Here is a 27900-nt window from a genome sequence, read left to right as displayed (position 1 = left end):
TCAGGACTTCATGGCCTCCATGACAACCATGGGGCTGTCTCAGGTTGTTACTGGCCCAACGCATGTGTCGGGACATACTCTTGATTTGATCTTCGCCACTGGACATGGAGATGGTGATCTGGTGGTTGGGGTTTTTTCATCTACCCCATTCTCATGGACAGATCACCGCTTGCTGAAGTTTAGGCTCACAGCGACCCTTTCCCTCTGCAAGGGTGGGGGACCTATTAAATTGGTCCGCCCACGGAGACTAATGGATCCTGAGGGTTTCCAAAGGACTCTGGGGGATTTCCCGACTGAGAAGACTGGTGCTCCTGTCGAAGCCCTGGTTGGATTGTGGAATACGGAGATGACCTGGGCGGTTGACACGATCGCTCCCATGCGCCCCCTCCTATGTAGAGCTCATACAGCTCCATGGTATACCGTGGAGCTGAGAGTGATGAAGCAAGAGAGGAGGAGGCTTGAGTGCAGATGGAGGTGAACTCCTGACGAATGCAATTATGCCTTGGTGAGTGCCTCTTCTAAGCGGTATATAGTAGCGGTGAGGGCAGCAAAAAATAGATATTTTGCTGCCACAATTAAGGCATCTCTCTCCCGCCCGGCGGAGCTCTTTAAAATCGTACGAGGGCTTTTACATTCTGGCCCTCGGGACATCATAGATTCATCTGTAGCCCGCTGTGATGAGTTTGCGAGGCACTTCCAGGATAAGATCGCATGCATTCACCGGGACTTAGACTCCAATATTATGGCAGTGGGATCTAATGAAGCATCCAGAACACGGTCTTGTCCTTGTTTATTGGATGAGTTTTAGTCTGTACAGCTTGAGGATGTTGACAAGATCCTTGGACTGGTGCGGGCGACCACATCTTTGCTGGACCCTTGCCCCTCTTGGCTGGTGAAAGCTGGCAGGACCGGAACCGCTGGCTGGGTTCCTGACTGAGAGAGGGAGTGGTCCCTGACTGCCTAAAAGAGGCGGTTGTGAGACCGCTCCTGAAGAAACCCTCTTTAGACACAGATAACCTGAACAACTATAGACCTGTGGCGAATGTTCCGTTCCTGGGCAAGGTGCTAGAACGGGTGGTTGCCGACCAGCTCCAGGGGCTCTTGGATGACACTGATTATCTTGATCCATTTCAATCCGGTTTCAGGCCCGGTTTTGGCACCGAAACAGCCTTGGTCGCCCTGTATGATGACCTTTGTCGGGAGAGGGACAGGGGGAGTGTGACTCTGTTGATTCTCCTTGATCTCTCAGCTGCTTTTGATACCATCGACCATGGTATCCTTCTGGGAAGACTCACGGAGTTGGGAGTTGGGGGTACTGCTTGGCAGTGGCTCCGCTCCTACTTGGTGGGTCGCCGCCAGAAGGTAGTGCTTGGGGAACATTGCTCGATGCCCTGGACTCTCCATTGTGGAGTCCCACAGGGATCGGTACCGTCCCCCATGCTTTTCAACATCTACATGAAGCCGCTGGGTGCGGTCATCAGGAGTTTTGGGGTGCGTTGCCATCAGTACGCTGATGACACACAGCTCTATTTCTCCTTTTCATCCTCTTCAGGTGAGGCTGTTAACGTGCTAAACCGCTGCCTGGCTGCGATAATAGACTGGATGGGAGCTAACAGACTGAAGCTCAATCCAGACAAGACCGAGACGCTGTTGGTGAGTGCCTTCTCTGCCCAGATGGAGGATGTTCATCCTGTTCTTGATGGGGTTACACTCCCCTTGAAGGAACAGGTGCGTAGCTTGGGGGTTCTTTTTGATCCTTCCTTGTCACTTGAGGCCCAGGTGGCCTCGGTGGCACGGAATGCTTTCTACCATCTTCGCCTGGTAGCCCAGCTATGTCCCTATCTGGACAGTGACGACCTCGCCTCAGTTGTTCATGCTCTGGTAACTTCTAGACTGGACTACTGCAATGCGCTCTACATTGGGCTGCCCTTGAAGACTGTTCGGAAACTACAACTAGTCCAGAATGCAGCGGCCAGATTGCTGACGCGGACCAGAAGGTCCGCTCATATAACACCTGTTCTGGCCCGTCTGCACTGGCTTCCTGTTTGTTTCCGGGCTAGATTCAAAGTGCTGGTTTTGACCTATAAAGCCCTACACGGCATGGGACCGCAATACCTGGTGGACCGCCTCTCCCAATATGAACCTACCCGGACACTGCGCTCAACATCTAAGGCCCTCCTCCGAGTGCCATCCCATCGAGAAGCTCGGAGGGTGGTGACTAGAACCAGGGCCTTTTCTGTGGTGGCCCCCAAACTGTGGAACAGCCTCCCCGATGAGGTGCGCCTGGCGCCGACGTTACTATCTTTTCGGCGCCAGGTGAAAACCTTTTTATACTCCCAGGCATTTTAAAGTGTGTTTTAATGGCATTTTCATCATTATTTGTATTTTTTGGATGTTGTTTGGTTCTTTTATTGTTTGTTTGTTTTGTTTTCTTGATTTATTGTATTTATTGTATTTATATATTGCTTGTTTTTCTATCTTTTTGTACACTGCCCAGAGAGCCTTCGGGCTTAGGGCAGTATATAAATTAAATTAAATAAATAAATAAAATAAATACTGCACAGATGCATTTTATTTTTTGCCAGCTGCTCTGGGTGAGATGTGCAATGCACAGCAAGCAAGAAAGGGACTGCTAGTCGGTTTCACGCCTGCCTCCGGAAATCTTTGTCAATTTCATTCATTTCGCTGTGAGAAGGAAAGGGAGAAGGAGGGGGGTGACATGTTTCTTGCTCTATGGTTCTCCAGTCTCTATGGTTCCGGGTGGCGGGGACGCTGTAGCAAACCAGTCATATGCAGGGCAGGGAATGCCCATTACTTTCAACGGGTAGAACTGGGGGCAGAAAAGCCCATGCGTCTCAATGGGTAGACCTGGCGTCACAACAGCCAATGCGTTTCAATGATGCATTTCAATGGCTAGACCTGGTGGCCCGAAATCAATGCATTTCAAAGGGTAGACCAGGCCACCAGGTCTGCTTGCTTTCTTGTTTGTATTTGCGATATTACACTTAAATGAATGTATGCTTTTCTGCCTTTATGGATATTCTACAGTGTGGGAAACACAGCACAGTCTGGTTTTTCATGGGATAGAAACATAATTTGCATGACCTGCATTTTAACAGTATGGAAACCCCAGGAAAACTGAACCAATCAGCCATGGGTTCTTGTTAGGTTATGCTGTGCGGAAGCGGAAATACGCATTTGCGCACACGCAGGGTGTTTTGAACCACCCCTTTACCATCCAATCATGTATTTTCACTTGTGCGCATGTGCATTAACGTGGTATGAAAACCTGGGGAAAACAGAAGAGCCATGGGTTCTTTTTCAGTTGTGCTGCGCAGAAGCGGAAATACGCATTTGAGCTCCAGCAGCTAGACCAGTTGTTTTGCAAGCCACGTTGTAGGGTAGGCAGGCAAGAGAAAGGTTAAGGCTGCAAGCATTAATCTTCCCATTTCTGCACATCTGCGTTGATATTTGACGCTTTCATTTTTGTTGATAGTGGAGGCAACATCATGGCAAGTTATCTGGCTTATCTGGCTGAATAAGGTAAGATGTGTGCGAGTGGGAACTGGGTGGGGGGGAAATGATGGGCAAAAGGTTCCTCCAAGTGCATTGGACATGAGCAGTGGTGTGGGTTTCGGGGGGTGGGTGGTAAGTGAGGCTACACCTACGCTGACTCTAAAAATTGACTTGATGGAGATCGGGTAACTTTGTGGCCACGTGCCTGCCTCTTCCTTCCCTCCCCTCTGTGCTAACATGGATGGCTACTCCATTACTTTTTCTGCAAGGGAGGAGCCCGTGGAACGGAGCCAGGCAGTGCCTGGGGCTTTGGGAGGGAAGGGGACGGGCGATCAGTGGCACCGAAAGTGGGTGGGGGGCTGAACAGCTGTGCGATAGTGCAATTTGTTGAAACCCCTCAATGGGCTCAGTGTTGTGGTGTGCAGGCGCTCAGGGCTGCTTCCCCCAGCTCCGTCCCTCCACACCACCCTTTCAACTGGCTCCAGGGTGTGAAATCCACCAGGGCCTGCTTTGCCTGCCCCCTCCAAATTCCCAGCATCGCTGCCCTGTGCCTCTGTTGGCCTCAGGATCTTTAGGTTGCCGGGCCGCCTTTCCGCTGGCCCCATTGCCAGTTTTGAGTGGCCCCCTTGGGTTTGATGTACCCCTGGCCTGACCGAAGTGGCCGCCTCCTTCTTCCCCCTTCAGTGCTTCCCAAGGGTGTGGTGCCCTTACATCAAAGCCAACTATTCAGTCTTGCATGGCCACCCAAGTGTGCTCCCATTGCTGGGACACTAATTGCCCCCTGGAGGCTCCATATGTTCTTGTACTCAGCCTCTTCTACAAAGTGCCTTTCAAGGTACTTCCGGTTTTCAAGTATATGTATGTATTCTGCAAGTGTCTCCCTATTGCCTGGGTGTGGTTGCATGGTTTCATACATACATGTACATGTATGCAAAATGTATAGACACTGAATTCAAATCAATAATTTCCACCTTCTTTGTGGGTCCAGGTAGGGGAGAAAGAACACATCGAGCCAGAAACACTGTTCCAGCATCAAACAGCATCAAACCAGACTGCTGACAAAGGAAAGGAGGTGGACACAGGATGGAACCACAAACAATTCCCTCTGCTCCGGGCCAGGAACATGTCAGTGGCGCCAGAGGTCCCAGCCGGTGCTCCAGTGAGATCTTGGATTTGTTGGACATCTGGGGGGAATCCAAGGTGCAGGGACTGCTCCGAACCAGCCACTGCAACATAGACACGTTTGAGAGCATCGCCAAGGAAATGATGAGCAGAGGGCACTTCTGCACATCCTTGGAGTGCCGGAACAAGACAAAGGTCATGCGGGTGGAGTATCGCTGGGTGATCTCACACAACTCAAAATCAGGCAACAGCAGAACCACCTGCCCATTTTACAACCAACTTCACAGAATTCTGCGGGGGGACGCTAGCGTGACGCCACTACGAGTGGCAAGGAGTCTGCAAGTACATCAGAACAATGATGCTCCGCAATCTGCATCTTCATCAAAGAATTTCACAGAAACAACAGCTGCGCCTGCGCCTGTCCTTGCTGACTCCTCAAGGCCAAGTGGCATCACCACACTCAATTTTAGTCACATTGATGACTTGGGTCTGTTGCGTAAGTAGTTTGCAATATAAAACAATGTTGTGGAGAAGCACAAGGGTTGGTGGATGTGGGTTGGGCCAGCACCATCCACAGTAAGTGGGTGGTTGCTTCGGCGCGTGCTCCCCATGCCCCCTCAGGGGTGTTTTTGGACAGTGTAACTCAGTGGGAAGCACTCCAAGCGTATGCAGGCAACATTGTTTCTGAATTCCACACACTGGATAAATTGGGCTTATGTGTGGCGGGGCACCCAATGTTTACATTTATTCTCTCTTGGCAGTGGAGGGTAAGCGCAAAGAAATATGTGCATTTGGCGTTGCTTAATTCGAACGGAGGCAACACATTTGAATTTGCAATAAGACGTTGAGATGACTTTCTCCTTTCTTCTTTCAGGAACAGAAACATCTGCCAATGAAGACCCTGCACCAGTGCCAACAGGTGAAGGCGTGTGCACACCTCAAACTGGTAAGCTTTCCTTTTTCCCATCTAGGACAATTCTTGTGTTTTGACATTCCAATTACGTAATCCACATCATCCCTTGGCAAGGCAATGAGTGGTGCACTACAACCCAAGCCGATCCAACTGTAGCCATTGTTAAACAGCTATCCGGAATTATGCTGTATGTAGTCAATAAGTAAAGGTTTCACACACTGAACATTTACTGTCAATGCTTTGTATTTCTTGTCTTGACATGTGTCCAGAACCTGTGCAAGAGGGTGAGGCAGAACTGGAACACGAGGATGAAGAGGAGGCGCATGGAAATGTTGGTACGTTTCATCTAGTGCATTGTTTGTTGTGTCTGTGACAGTTAGTCCAGCAATGTAAGGGCAATTATGGTCCCTCTTGTTAGTGTTAGTGTCAGCAATAACATGTGGCGTCGTTTAATTCACAGACCCAGCTATACACAATCCAACAGCGACCCTGTCACCTGCTGTTTGTCTGGCTGAAATCAGACGAAAGAAGCCAAAAGGTAGCAGAACAGAGTCGCTCCTAATGGCAATACTGCATGAGGCAAAAGAGGACGCCCGTAGGAGAGAGCTGCAGGAACTGAGCATCAGGACTTCATGCCGATAATGCGCAAAAAGAACGATCTTATCCATGAAAACAACGACCTTGTCCATCAAAGGCTTTCCAGGATGGAAGAGAAAGCGGAACAAAACATGCGGGACAGAGCGATGTACTTGGACAGAATCGATGGAATTGTTTCTTCCGTAAGTTCCATAGCATCTAGTCTGGAATCACTGACCCACACTTACAGGGAGCAAAGCCATGCATCTGCAAGTGTTGCCCATGTAAGCGGGAATGAGGGGAAAACTGGAACCAAAACCACAAGTGTGCCACTGCAGCAGCTTCCCAGGCCATTGTGTGGTGGTCAGGGTAATGTTAGTGGGAAGCGAAAAAGTGCAACAAATGCTGCAGGAAAGGAAAACACGGATCACCCCTGCATTCATACACGACCAGTCTTTTGCCCTTCACCCCAGGGAAAGAACACCAAAGAACATTATCGTTTGTCATGTGCTTCAGAGAACCTTGTGTCTTACACTGCAGACTCTGATGATGACACCGTCATTGATGTGGACCGATTGTCATCAGTGTCTCAAGTGAGGGCACCAAGTCCGATAGGTGAAAGTGTCAATCCATATTGCACTGAACCCTGCGCATCACAGCTCCAGGCACCACCAGTCCAGGCTCTTACTTCCACTCCCAAGTTTCTGCACAGCACTAGATGTGTTCGGAAGCCTGAGCCATATAGCCCCTAGTGCTTCCTTTTTAGTTGCTTTGAAAGTGGAGAAACACTGGTGAATGGGTGTGAATTTATGAGATTTTTCCCAAAGTTACTTCCATGAATGTCTTTTTCTCAAATGCATCACTTAGTTTTGTTTTGTGCACGTAATTAAGAAAGAGTTCCTTTTTCAAATGCTGCCTTGGTTTCAGTGCAGGCAAGACAGGCAGACCTCGATTTATGTCAGTGTGGTAAGTAGCAGACACAAAGTTGACAACAGTTGCCCAAGTTAAACTTTGAAATTTAGTGAACAACAGCAACACAACCTGCAACACCAGGCATGGGTATTGTGCATGGGGACTGCAATGGGAGACAAACGGTTTTAATTCGGTGTGGAACACCTTAGGGAATCCCGGGGGGGCACTTGAAGGGTGCACACTGCTCAGCGCATAGTAATGTTATTGGTGCACCAGAGCAGTCCGTGCCACTTATTGCGCATGAGACTGTCATTGATGCGGAACGCATCCCATCTGTGTCTCCGGGCAGGCCACCCAGTCTGATAGGTGACAGTGTCGATCCCTATTGCACTGAACCCTGTTAATCACAGTTGCAGGCAACAGTAATCCATCCGCTTGCTTCCACACCTCACATTTCACGCAGTGCTACACGACTGCAGAAGCCACAACCTAATAGCACCTAGTGCTTGCTGTTTAGTTTGTTCCACAGTGGATAAACACTGTTGCCTGGGTTTAAAGAACCCCAGCCCGAACCTAGAATCCAGTTATGGAACGGATGTTCGGCTTTTAAATGGCCGCCTAAAGCAACTGGCCTGCGACTGCTCCTGTGTCTGCAGCCAAACAGGAAATCTGGCCAGTGGAGGTTTTCCTTCCAGTTTACAGCTAGAAAACAGAAATGGTGCTAGTCCCACCCCACCGTTGAAATAGTCTCCAGATACAGAAAAGCTCTTTGAGGGGCAAGAAGAGCGCTTATGCATGTTCTGAGGATGTGCGTGGGGTGCCTCCTCTCCTTTTGCCAACATACAATGCCAGGAAAAAACCTCCCGCCACAGGCCCAGTGACAGTGCCTGTTTCAGCAAACCCCCATTTTTAATGTTAAGTTTGATCATTTTGATTGCTGAGTCAGGGATGCTGGAATGTTGTTTCTTAAATGCCCCACTTTGTTTTGTTTGGTGCAAATTTCTATTAAAGAGTTTGTTTTAAAGAAGACAGGCGCACCTCCATTAATGACAGTGATTGGAGTAGCAGACAAGATTTTCAACACACATGCAGAAGGAAAACTTACTCTTTTAATTAAGAACGAGAACAGGGAATCATCACAAACAGATGGGGATTGTTTGGGGGGGAAGAAATGGGGGACAAGGTATCACAACACAGATAGAGTAACAAGAAGGAACTCTGGGAAGCAACACTTGAGGGAAAGCTCAACGGTGCACTGGAGCATTCTGTGCCACTTCCTTGGCACCACGGATGGCCGCCTCCACCGCCTGAAATCTGCGGTGTACAGCCACAAACCCCGCCTTCATGGAAGCCAGTCTGTTGTCAACACGCCCATCTGTGAAAGCAAAAGATAATATAGGCAGTCAATGTTATATTCAGGACCAATGCCTACCTTTCCACCAAACAGCCACATGTTGAACTTTTTTGGGGGGGGAGGGACGAGAACCAAGACCTTGGCCAAACACAGTTTGGGTGATATACATTCAGTGTCTACAGATGGGATTAACCGAGATTTTTTTGAAATAATGTAAACAAAACTCACCAAGGGTGGAAGATTTGTGCTCCAAAACTTGGAGTCTTGCCATCAACTCCTCCACAGCTGTGGTTTGTGTGGCTTCCGATGCAGTCTCTGTTTGGGTGCCCGTGTCTGCATACCACCTTAGGGGCTGGCTGGCCTGGCTTCTGCTGCTTCCAGCAGATTGTCCTGAAATGAATTCAATTTTCGGGCCATTAGGAAACGTTAAAAGACACGGTTCGCACACCATGCATTTAGCTTGGCATGAGTTGTCCCTAGCTATTGCAATCCAATCTGTTGGCCTGGGGAATTTATTCACAAGCTTTGCAGGAAGGCTAACAACTGAATGGTTCCATCTTGGGGTCCATTAATGTCAAAGTTGTGGCCCTCCAGCCACGGCTAACACCACACTTTCCCCAGTGAGCATTTTGAAAACCAGAATTTTTTGTTGTAGCAGTACTGCTCACTACAACCAATCCGTTGTTGCGTAACTCACATCACAATAACAAGTTTTATAATGTGAGGCCCAACCTGGAGATGTCTCCCCCTCTTCTTCATCCATTGCGATTGCCAGGGGACTGGCAGCCGGAGACTGAGGCGCCTGGGCTTCCTCCAACTACTACTACTCCTCCGGTGACAAGTCTTTGAGCGGAGGATGCACTGTGTGTTGAGAATCACTTTGTTACAACTTAAAGAAATAAAATGAAATGCAGTGCATCTTATGTCTCCTTCTGAGTTACTGACCAGTTAATCACAACAACCACATAATTCAGGGTGTACCAACCAGTCATGTTGTCTCATTCCTGGCGGTGCTCACCACTTGAGCATGAGAAAATGCAACCAAGCCTGCCCAGGGAACAGTATAGCACAGTGGGTGAAAAGCTTTTCACTTGCTGTTGTCCAAGAGATGGCATATTGAGAGCAATGGTGTCATGTGGACGCTGACAAAAAAGTGCATGCTTGAGGACCACCCAGTACTGTAGTGGCAAATTCAGAACTGCAGGGTTCCTTCATGATAGTGACAGAAACCACCACCCTCACAGCCAACACCTCCTACTAAGATTTTGCAACCTTATAATGTCATTTAATAACTGGGCCAGGTATGAATACTGCTTTCTGATTGTCTACCACTAAAATCATGTGACTGTCCTTTCTCATTGTCACAGATATTGCTTGAATTGCAGAATTCAGTTTCTACATGTTTGTCTCCTAGGAGCCAATTGCCATCCAAATGGAGTTTTTTGGCTACCTAAAAGAGTCTTCTCAGTTCCTGATTCACCAGCTTTCACTTTTCTTCGTGTCCAGCCCACTCCACTAGCATGCTGATTGACTCATCAGATGATGAAGACCTAGGGTCCCTGCAGGGACCTGGGCCCCCGGTAATTAATGGGTCAACGACATGGGAGACCTTGAACAAGTACGCTCCCAGCAGCACCCAATAAACTGTCCTGTGAAAGTGCTGCATGGTACTGTACCATTGGGGACATGCACCATAACCTCATCTCTGGGCACCCAGCGGACACAGCTGGGGATGCTATCACTTCTGCGGGCATTGCACTTGGGTCCAACAATGGTAAAGGTATGCTAAGGAACCTGCAGATGTGACGTGCCCATTGAAATACAGGGCAGGTTCAACCACCAACGTGATATACAATTATAAGGAAGTAAGTAATCCAGCATGAAAGACAGATAGCTTCTGAGGCTCATGACAGGTATTTCTGTAGATCAAGTTGTCTAGTGTGTTCTATAACTCTTGACCCTCCCAATGAACACGATGTTGTATTTACAACTGGTCCTTACCAGCCAGCCGGCGATCCTCCCAGGAAGGACACCCCCCTCCTTCCACAAGCTGTGTAGTTCTTTAAAATAAGGTGGTCTTTTCCGGCGTGAGGGGGGCCCTTGGAATCCCTCCATGACATTAAAGAAGTCTGCCTTTAGGCGCTTGAAACATGAGTGCACTTGGGCGGCAGTGCACGGGTAGGAAACCCCACTGAGCTGTCTTGCCACGGAGCAGAAAATAGGCATCGTGAGCAGTGGGGTACTGGACATGAGGCGGTCGGCTTTCCCGGCTCTCTTGAGGAATGTCAGCATGTGCTTTATTTCATCAGCCTGCCAGTACCTTCCCTTACATGGGCTGGTGGAGGCCATGATATCTGGCTATGTTGACTACAAGGCCTAGCCAAAGGAAGCACCTATGCAAAACAACCAACACTCGGCTTTGTCTACAGCGTATGGAGAGGAATAACCATGGAGGGGGCCACTCTATCCTCCTAAACTTGGGTCATCATTGGTGCATTGCTGCACTTCCTGAAAGTTTGTGGAACCAGAAAGTGAAAGAGGTACACACGCAGGACAACAGGCATGGTCCCTGAACGCTAGATCGCAATACCAAAATATTCTGCAGCAATTTATTAGGTACAGAAACCGGGTTGCTAGAGAATCATGCTGAAGACAACCATAGATACTGTTGGCCTCCCTAGGTAAACATTACACGTTTTCTGGTCATTACATTTACACGATAGGACTGTTAAGAATTCCTTCACGGAGAAAAAATTGTAATTGGAAGCCATTTTTATCTTATAGATCTTTATAGATCTAAAAAGGCAAAGATGCATACAGTTGTATTAACACAATGGCACAAATCAGGGAAAACAGAACAACAATAAGTAGCAATCGGAAGCCATGTTTTTCCAGTTTATAGATCTAAAAAGGCAAAGATTCATACATTCATTTTAACGGAATAGCGCAAATGCAGGAAAACAGAGCAACAATAAACAGTGCTGGTGTCACATTGGGATGCAAATCACCTCATCCGGTGACATGTGCAATATTATACATGGTGTCATCGCAAGGAGGTTGTGCACTTAAATATTGTTCTCTATTATAAAACGAGCGATAGCGGCTCGAACAGCATTTCCTGCACATGCATTTCTGTTGTCATGTCTGCGGAACCGATCATCGTATGCCAGAAGTTCCAACTGGTCTGCCATGTGAAATTGTTCACGGAGAACATGCCCTCTGCTCTCGCAGATGTTGTGCAGCACGACACAAGAAGTCACCACACTCACAAAATTTTCCTCTGTGACAGGGAGGTGAACAGACAAACGTCTCCACCTGGACTTGAGATGCCCAAAACTTTGTTCCACCACATTTCTGCAGCGGTTAAAAACACAATTAAAGGACATTTGTAAGTTGTCCAGGTGACCGCCGTAGGGCTTCATCAGCCAGCGGTGCATCGGGTAGGCAGCATCGGCAAGGATGAGTGGCGGAACCTGAACCGCCCGGATTGTAATGCTGGGGTTACTAGGAATGAAAACACCAGCCTCCATTGCTTGAAAGATGGCGGAGTTGCGAAAAACAAAGGAGTCATGATTTCGTCCACTCCAACCAACCTCAATGTTGATGAAACGACCAGTGTGGTCACAAGTCCCATGAATTAAAATGGAATAAAAACCCTTGTGGTTGATGTATTCCTCGCCCTGTCCTGTGGGGGCCATTATCGGAATGTGACATCCATCCACCACACCGATCACCTGAGGGAACCCCATTGTCAAGAAGCCGTCCATTATCTGAAAGAGACATAAGGCCAGTCAGTTGCAGTTCTGTTTTATCGCTATTGCGCTTTAGCGGTTTTGCAGTAACAAGAATAATTTAAAAGATATGAAAAATTCTTACCTCCCTATGGTTTCCAAGATTAATAGTTTTTGCGAGAAGAACATGCTCTGTAGCCAGGCAGACCTCCACCACAATGTTTCCCACGGTTGACTTGCCAAGTCTGATGTTCACCGTTACCTCCCGGTAACACTCCATTGTTGCCAGCCACCAAACAGTCACAGCAAGCCTCTTCTTTACTGGAATTGGAGCTCTCATATTGGTTCCATGCCTTTCCAGATGTGTTCGAAGAAGATCTGCTATTTCATATAACGTGGTTCTCGTCATACGGAAGTTGGCGAGCCATAGATCATCATCCCAGTTTTGCAGAACTTCATTCTCCCACCAGGATATGGCACGATCTCGAACCCAAACACTGCGAGTGATATTGCTTTGAAAAATGCTATGAGCCATGACAGCGAAGTGCTGCCCGGCTGGGGACGTACATTTTTTTCGTTTTCCCCTTTCCTTCTCATGCAGACCCAGAAATCGATTGCTGCTTTTCTTCAGAACCAGTCCAATCTGCTCCTCCTCCCTTTCTTGTTCCGCTAACATGGACATGAACTCAAGGGAGACATCCCTTAGCTGCGCAATGCAGAAATTTAAGAGCTGCAAATGGAGGTTAACAAGAGACAAAAACTCTGAGAACTCCATCACAGCCACTGCTACTTACCAGTCCTGGAATTCAAACCAGAAATTGCAACTTTCGCACTCTTCTGATCAAGCGCATGTGCGTTAGTGTTCTTGGCGGCAAAGGGGGACACTACACATCTTTTTGGAGTTCGGTCCCTGTGTTTATTTTGGTGTGGATTCCCCTACGGTGAGTTTAGTTTTGGATACCCACAATCTGATCCATGACATTAAATCACTATGCCCCTCTCCGCAGCCAACCCTTGATCCAACCAGCACACACATGCCTTCTTAACTAAGGGACCCAAGTTGCGGCAGGGTAGACTGCCATGAGCTATGCCATCGCACGGCGCCCAACCACTTCCCGCATGTCCCATCCTTCTGTATGCATTTTGAGGGGACCTCCATACTAGTGTGGATAAAGGCAGTTCTCAATCCTTTTGTTTTTAAATATATCAGGTTAGCGCACATTCGCAGAAGTGATAAAGAGCATAATCAACTGTTGGTGGTCGGTTCGATATTCAAATTTGTAAAATATGTCTATTTGGAACATTATGCGGCCAGGGTTCTCCAGTGCAGGCTATGGTTAGTTCCCCGCGGTCAAGATTAGTCCGGTTATACAAAGTGCCAGTTTCGGTGTGTCCTGCCGATTTCCGTTGTGTACAAAGATGTACGGTTGCCTTTTCATGTTATTCTGTGGTTTAGAATTATGTGCATTGCACCGTTGTAACCATTTATCTGCAGAAAACATTAAAAGGGGCAGACAATGCGTTGTGGACCACAATTCCCAGTGCTTGGAAAAGTAACTTGTTTAAACTACAACTCCCATCAGCCACTGCCAGAATGGCCACTGTATTGTGATGATGGCCGTTGTACTTAAAAAAATTTTTTCCCAAGTTGTGCCTCTAACCCTGCCCTTTCAGGATTGTAGCCAATAGCAGTGATTAGAAAGAATTTCAAATCGGAATTTATTGAATCCAATACTTGCTTTCCATGTACCTGAACAACATTGAACTCCAATAGTAATTATATCTCACCTGTTCCAAGCCAGTCGTTCTGAAACCCACTTTGCAAGATGGTCAAATCAAACTCTCCTTTCATCAGAACAATGCCATTAAAGAAGAAAACCAAAAGGTACTCTGTAACAAACCAAGGAAAGAGAGGTGATGTCACCTGATAATTCCATCCCTTTTTTTTTGTCCTGCCACGTTCCAGGTTTGTTTGAAACAGCACATATAGGAGGGAAGGCTGTCACACCTGTTTTCATCTGCAACAAACCAGGGTTCAGAGGCAGGACATGTGGCGGACAGCAGACAAAGAAATAAAGCTTGACAACAGCAGGATGCAGCAGCAAGGCTTTTTCTCACCACATGTTGTGGTCCAGGAACTTGTGGGTGTTGCTGAACAGCAACAGGAGGAGGAAGAAGACGCACGTCCAACCATTGGTAAGTGATCTGGTGGGGGTAGCTTCATATGACAATGACAGGTACTCATGCTATGTATTAGAATGGCAGGACCATCTTCTAGGCGGCATCCTGCAGTGCTTGCAATTGCTTCAGACACTACCGCTAACCTGGCATGTTACTCAATTCACAGATCCTGCCATGCACAAGGTGAAAGTGATCTGGTCAATGGCAGAACATCGTGCACAACGAAGGAGAAATAAGCGAAAAGGAGCACATTCATCACTGATTCTACAGTCCATACTGGAACAGGTAAAAGAGGAGTCTCGGCAGAGGGAGAGAGCAGCAGCAGCAGGACCTCATAACGCTCATGAGGGAGAACAATGAACTTCTCCACCAGAGCATTTCTGATATGGACGCGAGAGGATGTCATCTTCTCCTCTGTGAGAGGGATAGCGTCTAGTTTAAATACATTGTCCACCGCCTTGCACAAATGTCTACCCCTCAGTGTTGTAGAAGTGTCACTTACCACCTGTTTTCCTTGTGTTTGGACAAAGTTAGGATGTTTCGGTTTTGGTTTGGTTCAGGAAAGTTTCTATTGGAAGTTCACATCATGTCACGCAATGTGTTAAGTAAATAGCACTGTTTAATTTATTGTTATGCACTTAAAAATAAACCTTTTATTGTTTTCAAGGCGGCTTTACTTTCAATGACTGAAACCACACTTCTATTTGGAGAAGTATCGTTTGCCCTAAATTTGCACTTTGAGAATACATGGATGGTCCCCCAGAATCATGGCAAGTGTGTTTTCTCAGAGTTCTTTCGAAAATAATACTCTTCCCACAGAGTTGATTGACTTGATGACCAATCAATCCCTCTTGCCCTTTCATTCCAGGAACTGGAGAACTGTTATTTTGTAATATGTTCCTACAGATATCTCAATGCACCAGTGAAAAACTTGACAGCACAGGCATTCTTGGTTGGAAACCCAGGAAAGGAGTCTTAACCTTTATCCTTTCCCACAGTATTAGGCCAGTCTTTCATGTCTGGCTACCCTCCTGATTTTTTGAACTACCGTTATCTCTGGAGAGCTAGTGTGCCGTAGTAGTTCAAGTGTTGGACTACGACTGGGGCCACCAGGATTCAAATTCCAACATGGCCAGGAAGCTCACTGGGTAACCTTGGGCCAGACACTGGCTTCCATGCTGAGGAAGGCAATGGTAAACTGCATCTTATCAGGGTCTACATCAGTCGGGTTCAGCTGGACGGCGGTCCTGTCAGTTTGTCTCTGGTTATTAGCCATGCTGGGTGGGATTCTGGGAGTTACAGTGCAACAATCTATCGCTGACAGCAAGTTGGGTGAGGTAGGAATATGCATTGAGGTGTTAGACTGAGGTCCGTATTTCTTCAGTTGCCAGCAGTGGCGGATGGTGGTTCCATGACAGTGAAATCCGCTTTGAGTTTTAGTAAAAAAAGGTCTGGGAGCTGGGACAGATGCTTTAAACTTTTGACCAAAACCAGCAGCAGATTCCAATGCCACTCAGACATGGCATGCCTGCGCCAGCCAACAGTAGTTGCCAGGCACACAGGTCACACCCGCACAGACAATTGCATGTGCTTAGCAAGACGCACGCTTTAAAAGGCCTCAAACGCTGTCAATAGCCGAGCACGCAAAAGGACCAAGGTGCTTGCTGCTGCCTTTTCATAACCATCCCCACATTACTCAAGCAGAAAGAACAGCAAAAACAATGCAATGTTTTATAATTGCAAAGTTCAAAGATGAACTATTGTTATGAAGTCTTTTTTATTGAAAATGGGTAATCAAAATTAACACGTAGAAATACCTCTCTAGATCCTTACAGTGGTGCTGTTTGAAAAAAGTATTCATTACATTTCTAAAAATAAAAGGCAAACTTACAAAATTTCCTCCTGACATCAACTGAGTCATTTATGTCGCTCAGTACACCTGACAGCACCACACAATGGAGGAGTTACAGTGCTGTTATAGAAATTAGAATGTAATAAAAGCAATGTTAAGGCTGCACAGTAGTCTGACACGACATGACAGTTATAATGTCATTCCCTGAGAAATAACTGTAATCCAAAGCTGTCTTTATTTTATATTATTTGTGTAGATTTGAAAAGACAATGATGGATACATTCGTTTTTTCGCAATAGCGCAAATGGAGAAATAGACAACCACACCAAAGTGTGCCAAGACATCCCACCTTAATAGCTTTCTTTGAATAAATTTCCACTATTGCGCATGAGCAGGAATGTCAGGGTGTTGCTCCAACATCCTAGAAATGACACGTCCTTACTCTATTAACTTTGGTAGAGAAATCCTTTGGCTAAATGTGGGTTTTGTCACAGAGAAGGCAAACTTTCGGGCTCATACGTTCAAGCGCGTGCACATTGTTGAGTGGATGACAAGGGGAGAGCGTACGTCATTTCTAGAGATGACACGTTAATTGCTTTTTTGGAGAAATAAGTGGAATTGACAGCATGTGTACCTCCTTAAATATGCATAAAGGAAGAAAAGCACACAGGCGGTTTATTGAAATATAGCAAATAGAAGCAAAAAAAAGGAACTATTGCTATATAAGTGATTTGAAGGTTTCTTTTAGTAGAGGGAAGACCGGAACACCTGTTTGCATTCCCTGCCCCGAGCCAAGAGCGGCTACCCACGTGGGGGGGGCTGTTTGCTTCCCTCAGGGGAAGCATTTCTGTGGAGGAGCTGGGAGCTGCAGACGAGCGCTGCAGAGTGGAAAGCGGAAAGGAACTCCTTCACGGACATTGGAACACTTCCGTGCATTCAAGCGCATGCAAGATATTGGGCTTCGTTGCAAAGGAGGAGAGGAGCATATGTCATTTTTTGGCGGACCAATTGGCTGACAGGAGGTGGTTCTACAGGCAGTGCTGGGAAAAACCAAAAAGAATGTACGAATCTTCTCGCTGCGTGTGCAGCTGCAAAAAAGCTTTTTTTTCCATTGGGAAACAGCGAACAAAAAGGCAAAGTGAGGACTATCAGATGACAAACCGAATATGGAAACCGTGGATTATCCCGCTCTGTTTGGATAAGCCCTAAAATAAAGTCTGGAAAGATATAAAAACAAAAACTAGAAACTAAATAGGAAGGAAGGACTTCATTAGCTTGTTTTCTAAACACCACACCCTATGAATATGAGAATGGTTTTTATACAACAATGAAAGGTCTGAGGCCATCTTTGCCTATTTTCAAATAAGCCTTTTTCAACAAAGGACCAGGCCAGAATAGCTACTATCACAACATGCCAATCTAATCTTCTCAGTTTTGTCCTTAGAGAAAGAAGTAAAACTATCCATAATTAAGCACTTGGCATGCTAACAAACAGTTGTAAATGCAGCAATTTGCTGAAGCTTTATACCTGAAGGAAAACAATATTGGCATTGATCTTGCAGGGCCAGGAAAGGTTGCAAGATGAAAAATTGGTATGCAGTTTGCTTTATCATTTATTTCATATTTTTATATTTTTTGCAAGTTGCCTCAGATTTCTTGTGGAGTGATGTGATTTACATTTTAAAATGAAATCCCCAAAATAAGTCATAATGGAACTGTAGTCTGGAGGTGAGTGCAATAGAGTTCTGTTGTTCTGGCTGTTCTGAAATAAACAATGGTACTGTCATGATGTCCAATGGTACTGTCATGATGTGGAATTACTTATCTTAAAGATACCTATCTTATTTCAAAGTAATCGTGTTGTTACTAGGATTTATAGTATATAGATATCATGAGATACATATGCACTCGCTTTCTCCCTTCCTGCAATGTTTTGTTTTGTGTAAAAATAAAAATGACTTTTTCAAGAAGGTAGCGATTTCACAAAAAATCCCTCACAGCTATGGTTAGTCCATCATGCATAAAGTAAGGATAAAACTTAAAATAATAGAATAGTAGAGTTGGAAGGGGCCTATAAGGCCATTGTATTCAACCCCCTACTTAATATAGGAATCCAGATTAAAGCATACCCCACAGGTGGCTGTCCAGCTGCCTTTTGAATACCTCCAGTGTTGGACAGCCCACTACTTACCTAGGTAATTGATTCCATTGTCATATTCTCTTAACGGTCATGACATTTTTCCTAATGTTCAGTCGAAATCTGTCTTCCTGTAATGTGAGCTCATTATTCCATATCCTGCACTCTGGGATGATTGAGAAGAGATCCTGGCCCTCCTCCGAGTGACAACCTTTCAAGTACCTGAAGAGTGCTATCATATCTCCCATTAGGCTTCTCTTCTCAAAGCTAAATATGCCCAGTTTTTCAGTCTCTCCTCATAAGGCTTTGCTTCCAGTCCCCAGATCGTCATTGCCACCCTGGGCTCCTACTGGGAGGAAGGACGGGATATAAATAAATTATATATATATATATATATATATATATATATTATACACACACCACATATCCAGCTTGTGATCAACAATAATTCCAAGTTCCATCTCACATGTATTGCTGAGCCAAGTATCCCCCATCTTATAACTGTGCATTTGGTCTCTTTTTCCTAGGTATAATTCTTTGTACTTACTCCTGTTAAATTTCATTCTGTTGTTTTCAGCCCAGTGATTCAGCCCATCAAGACCACTTTGAATTCTGTTTCTGTCATGCAGGTTATTAGCTACCCCTCCCAATTTTGTATCATCTGTGGATTTGATCAGCATTCCCTGCACCTCCTCATCCAAGTCATTAATAAAAATGTTGAAGAGCACTGGGCCCAGGACTGCTGTACCCCACTCATTACCTTCCTCCAGTTTGTGAAGAAATCATTGATAAGCACTCTTTGAGTACGATTCTGGAGCCAACTGTGGATCCATCTGATAGTTGTTCCATCCAGCTAATCAGACTATAATGGGGCACTAAGTCAAAAGCTTTGCTGGAGTCAAGATATATTATGACCACAGCATCCCCACATCCTACCAGGGAGGTTACCCAATAAAAAAATGAGATAAGATTTATCTTGCAAGATTTATTCTTGACAAATTCATGTTGGCTTCTAGCAATCACTTCATTGGTTCCACGGTGCTTACAAACTGACCACATTATAACTGTTCCAGGATTTTCCCTAGGATTGATGTTAGACTGACTGGTTTGTGGTTCCGAGATTCCTCCTTTTTGCCCTTTTTGAACATTAGCCCTCCAGTCATAATGCAGATGAAGCAGATTCCATGAAAGTATAATTTAAAAAGCATTAGTCTCTATGGTGCCACAAGTAAGGCATAGATCTTTACACCAGCCAACAAAACAGGATTTAACCACCACTGGTCAGCTGGTGAGTGGGGATTAAATTCTTCTCAGGGAACAGGCACATACAGCCAAAGAAAGCCTATAAAATGCAGACTTCTTTCTTGTGCCTCCCGCAGCTGGGGGTGGGGGAGAAGGGACAAAAGAAGCTCTGTTCATCACCTTGCCCACTGTTCTTCAACCTTGAGTTCCCAGATGTTATCAGACTACAATGGATGATGGGAGTTGAAGTCCAACAACATCCTGGGGACCCAAGGTTGAAGAACAGTGGTCTAGCCTGATGAAGAATTGTGGAAAACCTGACATATTTTGTGATATTTTGTTCAGCCTAATAAAGATATTGACCTAAAACTTTAGAACAAAGCTTAGAGTTGTATCCAAGTAAGTGCTACTCAGAATAGACCCACTGAAATTAATGAACCTGTTAATTATTTTCATTAATTTCAGTGGGTCTACTCTGGATAGAATGAATATTGGAAACATCCCTTATTACAAATTCAGAGGCTGAGAATATAATTAATGTTCAGTGAAGAAACTGAATATAGAACGTGCTTACTAACTCATGGAAAAACGGGGAAAACAAATGACAAGTGGGACCCAAAACAAGGAAGCCATTATGGGGTGCAAGGAGAAAAGAAAATATGACAAAGCAATGATTGACAACAAGCACTTGAATCCGAGACCTCAGGCAGAGGAGTGTACTGATTCACACATGACTGAGTATTTAGATCCCAAGAACAATTAAAATGCTATCATGATGGTACACTAAGCTAGAAAGATGGTAAGGGTTGTAATTTCACACCTGGATCAGCCATTTATGCTATTAAATGGAATCCAGCATTTTGGAATCCAGATAATACTACTATCTTTGCATTTCTTACTATCTATACATATAATAAAAATGTAAGTTGCCGCCCTGGGCTCCTGCTGGGAGGAAGGGTGGGATATAAATCAAATAATAAATCAATAAAGTATCATACTGCAATTTGTAGTGCCACAGAAAGGCGGTGCTGTGAACTTCAATCTGACTGAGCCACCCTGGGCTCAAGGCTGGGGGGGGGGAAGGGAAGGAAGGAAGTGGGGGGAAGGCAGGCAGGCCAGTGGGATTCCAGTATGCTGCCTAGGCACGCTGCACAGCACAGTGGCATTTGTCAACAGGGTGGTGGTGGAGGGCAGGAGTGTCAGTGGTCTAGGCATGCTGTGTGGCTCAGTTTGAGGGGGCGATGTGGGATGCCGGCAGCCTATGTATGCTTTTTGGTAGCTTCATTTGTCGAGAGGAGGTGATGCAGAGTAACTGGGGGGAGGGGGGCTGCAGCAGTTCAGGAACAAGTGACACACAGAGCACAGGGGCAAATCCCCTAGTTCTATAAATAAATTCCTAGTTTTGAGCTTTCTCAAAGCTCACAAACACTGGAAAAATGTAGATGGAATTCTATTTCAGCTCAAACTGCTGCTAAATATTGTATATTTTCCATCACCAAAGGATGATTAGATACATTGATTGATACATTGCATTGATTAGATACATTTGTGAAAGGAATAAACAACCAGCATTTCAGAAGGTTGTCATAAACATCCATTGCCCTGAATGTAGCACTGAAATATCTGAAGGAATAATAAGGCTGGCGCCAGAGGACAGCCAGGTCGGGCCTGCCTGAGGGCCCCAGATCCTCAGAAGGGCCCCTCCTTAGGGTGGGTGGGTAGCTCTCCCTTCTGTGATCCATGGCAGTGTCAGCTCCTGACCCTGCCGCGCATCACGAGAGGGAGATCCCAGACACCCCCCTACTGCCATGCAGGCCCCACCTTCCTCTCCCTTGACATAAATGCTAGTTGTGCTGCAGGCACAAGTCTGCCATCAACCAAGATGATGGCCGAGGTTTCCCTAAGGGGCTGGTTCCCCTTCTACCATCTTAGCTGATGGCAGGGATGCATATGCATAGCACGCATGTGTGCCATCAATCAAGATGGCAGCAGAGGCATAAGCCCCTTAGGGAAGCCTCGGCCACCATCTTGGTTGATAGCAGGCTTGTGCCTGCAGTGCAACCAACATTTACATCAAGGGAGAGGTAGGTGGGCCATACAGGTGGGCATTGCAGGCCTGCGCAGCAGTAGGAAGGTGTCTGGGAGCTCCCACTACGTGATCTGACGCAGGGTCAGGAGCCAACACTGCCGCAGATCGCAGAAGGTAGGTAGGTGGGGTGTGCGTGCAGGTGCTGGATGCCGGGGCCCAGGGCAGGCTGGTGCACATGGACCCTGGTATGCCTGGCGCCAGCCCTGAATAGACTAACTACAAGACAAGTGTTCTCTTGTCCAGACATTTTGAAATGAAATTCACTAATAGGTAAAAACCTTGCGGTTTAAGAACTCACCTATAGCCCACAGATATTTCTATCAAACTTTAAAAAGCAGGGAAATTGGGCAGCTATAATGAATACATCAGGGGAGCAGGAGACCTGACCTCCTCTCTGAGATATTGTACTGCCCTACAAATTGGTCAAAATGCAAACACCATTTGGGTTCGTCTTTCACAGTCCAATCCACTTCCTGTGTAGCTTGGAAGAACTTGGTAACATGTACCTCTCAGTGAGAGGCAGTGACTGGCTCAAGGTCACCCAGTGAGCTTCATGGGTGTGTGGGGATTCAAACCCTGCCCCCCCAGGTCATAGTCCAACACTGACCTGGGAGAGGGTCAGAGAGTGTAGAAGAAGGACAGGAATGCGAGTGGGAGTGGAGGAGATTGGATGGGTGGGCACTAGGCAGAAGGGAAGCCCCTTTCCAAAAGGAAAACATTGTAAACAGTATCATTCTTTTTCAAGGTTTCCCCCACCTTTTTATTCTACAGCTGGCACATGTAGCCTCCCACCCAAATTTAAACCAAAGCTGTCCCATGCCACATCCACACCAGGCCTTTATTTCACTTTCGACAGCCATGGCTTCTCTGAAAGAATCCTGGGAAGTGTAGTTATTGAAGAGTGCTGAGAGTTGCTAGGAGATGCCCTGTTCCTCTCACAGTGCTTCAACCAGAGCAGCTGACTGCTAAACCACTTTGGCCACTGGAGCTCTCTCAGGGGAATAGGAGTCTCCTCTCAGCACCCTTCACAAGCTACACTTCCCAGGATTCTCTGAGGGAAGCCATCACGTGAAATCAAAGTCTGGTGTGGGTGTGGGCCGCTGATTAGGCAAGCCCAGCAGCTGGGACTCTGGCTTTTACAACACTGACAGTTGGTCCTTACTGAACTTACCCGACATTAACATTCAGCTCAATGCAAAATTTATTAAATTAATTAAAAATCAGCCAGGCATTTTTTTTAACTTTTAAACTGCAGAAGATGAAGGTCAGAGTATGGGGCAAGGTCAGTAATAGGATTACAGGTACTCTGTGAACATGGCTGATTTTTAATGAATTTCAACAGATTATGAGAACTCTCAGAGAAAAAAGTCCAAAAGAGGTCTGTGGTTTTTTTCTCTCTTTTTAGACTTTGAACTCTCAATTCTTTCTGTTTTGTTTATTGCAGGTTTCCTTCTCTCACCAAAAATCCCTGTCTGTGAGTCTCATAGCTTGCTTTACTGAACAACAGCCCCCACCTGAGACTCACAGATTACAAAACTACACGTTCATTGTTACATTATACAATCTTATTTTTCATTTCAATACACATCAGTACATGTTTCCTTTACAGTATCTATTTACATTTCCATTTCAGTTTTTGTTTCTTTATTCATACAAGTTTTACAGAGTTTTGTTCACTTTTATTTGATAACACTCATTTTTATTTCATTCTTCAATACAGTATTTCCACATGAGACCCATTGTTTCTTTGTCTATTGGCCCTTCTTTCTCCCATTCTACAGGATATTCATCTGTCTCATCATTCTTTTGTGTAATGTTAAATGTGAATCTATGAGGTGGTTTTCCTTTCGTTTTTCTTTCTGACCGTCTAACAGTATCTATTTCCATTTCTTCCTCACTCTCAATTTTACTTGGTCCTGCACCTGTGTCTGCACTTGTTCCTGCACTAGTACCTGGCACCTCTTTATCTTGCATTGCCATGTCTTCACTCCTCAGTCTTTTCACAGTACGTTTGCCACTTTGAATTAAGTCAGACAATGCAGTTCTTAATGGTATTTGATGCCCAAAAGGAACATCTGCTGCTTCCTGCTTGCTTGCACTATCAAGTATTACTGTTTGACTGTCTCTCCAAGGTTTATCTATCACCTTTATGCTTCTACTTAATACTACTTGTTGTTTCTCAGGCAACCAAATTCTATAATATGAATTCTGAAATCCCAAAATACGTCCTGCCTGAGCTCTTGAAGCTAATTTACCATGCCTTTTCTGCTTTGACACATGCACCCAGCATTTTGCTCCAAAATGCTCTATGTGTTTTACCCTGGGTTTTCTTCCAGTCAGTTTCTCATATGGAGACATGCCTATTACTCTGTGCACAAGGCGGTTCTGAATGTAAGCAGTGTACAGAATACATTCACCCCAATAGGTGTTATTCATATCTGCATCAGCCAGCATGGCTCTCATTAAATCCTGCAGTGACCGGTTCCTCCTCTCTGCAGTTCCGTTGGAGGATGGGCTGAAGGGAGCAGTGAGACTTTGTAATATTCCCTTCTTTTCCAAATATGTTTTAAATGAATTACTGGTAAATTCCCCACCTTGATCTGATTTGATATTTTTGATTACAACCCCATATTGTGTCTCTGTCCTCTGTATAAATGCCTTTAATTTATCTTCTGCTTCACTTTTCTTTTTCAATAAGAAGACATGTGTAAATCTGGAAAAATCATCTACAATCACTAAATAAAATCTTGCCCCACCTTTTGAACACTGGAAAGGTCCAGCCAAATCCACATGTATGAGTTGATAGGGTTTAGTGGTAGTACTTTCACAGCTCTTATTTACAGGAGTCACAGTCATTTTTGTTTTATAGCATACCTCACATTCATCCACATGGCTCACAATGTGTTAATACCAAATCTTGACTATGCTTTGGAGTATTTTTCACTTTCTCAAAATGTGTGTGCCCTAATTTTCTGTGCCATTCATGTATACAGTTTTCGTGTTTGTTTTTATTTACTGCTATCCAGGCACACGTGGGTTTATCAAGCTTGCTCTCTACCATAAACATTTGGTTCTGTAATTTCCCTTGCATACAGATTTCACCATCTTTTCTCACAAAACATCTATCCCCTTCAAATGTAATTTTACAACCTATTTGAGCTAGTTTTCGTACCGATAGAATGTTATATTTTAAACCAGAAACTAATAACACATCTGTCAATATAGTTCCCAAATTACTTAACTTAAGCGTGCCTCTTGCAATTGCGTCCTGAGTCGATCCGTCAGCCAGATAAATCTTCTCCTGCATTGGCTTTGATGTGTAAAACAAACTAGAGTCTGTGATCAGAAAATTAGACGCTCCGCTGTCTAACAGCCATTTAGAGCTAATTAGTTTATTGTCCTCCTTAGTAATAAAGTTCACGCTTGTTCTCTGACGTCCAAAGTCCCTGTTATTTCTCTTCTTACTTAAACAATGTCTCTGTATATGTCCTCGGGACCCACAAAAATAACATATTTTATTCTCTTGCCTGTTTCTTTGATATTGATGTTGTTGTACAGTCTCAGTCTCCTTTAATTCAGTCTTCTTACTCTCTTGTCTCCTATTCCATTCTTGTTGAAGTTTTTGTTCTACAAAGTCCAAATTTAAATTTCCGTCAGGTAAAGTTTCTAAGCTCGAGACCAGAACATCCCATTTTCGATCAAATGAAGATAACAGGATATAGACCATCTGAATGTCACTATGATGCACTCCTCTTTCTTGAAGTTCAGCAAACAATCTACGAAATTCAGCCAGATGCTCTGTCATAGTCACTTCATCTGTAAAACGCATCTGATAAAGTTTCTGTGCTAAACACAGCCGGCTCCCTGCGGTTTGCTGCACATGAGCGGCCCTTAGCTTCTCCCACATTTGATTAGCTGTCGGCTCATTACTCACCAGCAACAGTTGAGAATCAGACAGCCCCAAAGTAATAAAAGCCTTCGCTTTCTCATCTTTCTTCGTCCACGCTGCTGAAGGAGCTGCCGGAGGGGGGTTTTCTACGACATCATTCAAATCTTCTTTAATCAGAACTGCTCTCATTCTCCATTTCCAGCTGGAGTAGTTTACAGCATTCAGTCTCTCCATCGGCATCCCGGATGACAGGTTTACAGCCATGTTGTCCACTCTTACTTGCCTCTTTCTTGCACTTTCTTTTCTCTCTGCAACAACGTCACTTGAACCCCTTACTTTGTATGATAAGCTGGGCTCATAACCCCTGTCGGTGTGTGCGTATAGAGATCATACAAAGAAGAAATTCTAGGGACGCATAGATCAGGAAGTAAGCCAGGCCAGGCAAGTTTCTTGTAAGAGTCTTTACTGACAGAATTCTAAAGCACAGTTCTCTCTCTCCAAACTACTTCCCCCACACCAGAGCTTCTGCAAGTTCCTCCTTATCTACTTGCCCGCCAGCTGCTGACCTTGGCAAACCTGGCGCTCTGTTCTGCTCTGCTTAACCCGTTTATTGCAGGTTTCCTTCTCTCACCAAAAATCCCTGTCTGTGAGTCTCATAGCTTGCTTTACTGAACAACAATCTTATCCCTTATATACCCAGTCAATCACTGCACTCTGCAGGTGAGGGCCTCCCGCAGATACCATCTTATCAGGAGGTCCGTTCTGCACAACATAGGAAATGGACCTTTAGTGTGTCGGCACCTACCCTGTGGAATTCTCTCCCCTTAAATATTAGACAGGTGCCATCTCTGCTATCTTTTCGGTTCCTATTGAAGACTTTCCTCTTTCAACAAGCCTTTTAAGTTGAGACCTTAGTAGTAATAGTAGGTTTTTTGGATCCTGGACAATGGGGCTAACCCTTTAACCACCACCTACAAACTGATGAAAAGCCTCTCTTCCAGCTCCACCAAACCAATTTACTTAAGTGGCAAAAGCAACTGGAGGATCTGTTATAGTTCTGACTTTTTAATAGTTCTTCCTTTGTTCCTTGCTCTCTCACGTTTCTGTGTTTGTTGCAGATCTGGTCAAAGCATCCAGTGCCATGTCTGGCTCCAGTATAATGGGATGCAGCCTAATAATGTGGACATGATACTCGAAGGAATGCGCCTGACCACATGCCCTCTGGACCCTTGCCTTTCCTGGCTAGTTAAATCTAGACTGAGTGGGGTGGACAGGTGGGTCCAACATGTAGTGAATTCATCATTGCATGATGGGGTGATGCCCACTGCCCTTAAAGAGGCTGTGGTATGTCTGCTCCTTAAAAAGCACACCTGGAGCCCACTGGTTTGCAAAATATAGCTTGGCAAAATCTGGCCAGTTACCAATACACCTTTTTGGGGTGGGGAGAAGGTGGTGTATTGCATTACACTGATTATCAGGATCCACTTCAAATTGGGTTCAGGCCTGGTTTTGGGACTAAATCAGACTTGGTCACCCCGATAGATGACTTTTATTGAGAGAGAGATAGGGGGAGTATGACTCTCATCATCATCATCATCATCATCATCATCGTCATCCCACTTTTTGGCCAAAAGGCCCTCAAGGCAGCTTACAAAAAATAAACACAAATATAGAAATACATATCAATAAATATAGTACAATTTACAAAACTTAAATAACAATTAAACAAACACGTTACTCATTGTATCCTCCTGTATTGATTGGGTGGGATGAGTATCATGATTACTGTAGTACAGTAGTTTCATTCCTACCTGCATGGTTGAGTCCAGAGAATAGCATTGGGGAAATGCTGTTCAGTTCCCTGGCACTTGTGCTATGGGGTTCCACAGGGATTATTTTGTCCCCATTAATGCTATTTAAATGAAGCCATTGAGAGAGGTCATAGGACTGGCATTTTGGATCATGGTAACATCAGTATGCTGTTTCTCCATAACATTTGAATCAAGTGTGGCCATGCAAGCCTGGATGCAGCTATGGACTGGGTGAGGGACAATATACTGAGTTTGAATCCTGGGAAAACAGATGCTGTGTTGAGAGATGGTTCCTGTGTCTGGAAAAAGGCCAGCTACCTGTTCCTGGTGGGGATGCACTCCCTCTAGATACTCCTAGATTCGTCTTTGTCATTAGAGGCCCAAGTGACCTCAGTGGCTAGGAGTGACTTTTACCAGCTTCATTTGGTGCGCCAACTATAGCCATACCTGGATTGGGATAACCTGGTCACTGTAGTCCATGCACTGGTCACCTTGAGACTGGATTACTGCAATGCACTCTATGTGGGGCTACCCTTGGGCCTGGTCTGGAAACTCCAGCTAGAGCAGAATGCAGT

This window comes from Rhineura floridana, chromosome 5, assembly GCF_030035675.1.
Source record: "Rhineura floridana isolate rRhiFlo1 chromosome 5, rRhiFlo1.hap2, whole genome shotgun sequence".
NCBI lineage: Eukaryota > Metazoa > Chordata > Lepidosauria > Squamata > Rhineuridae > Rhineura > Rhineura floridana.
The sequence above is the reverse complement of the archived record's forward strand: the minus strand, read 5'-3'. Positions refer to the sequence as shown.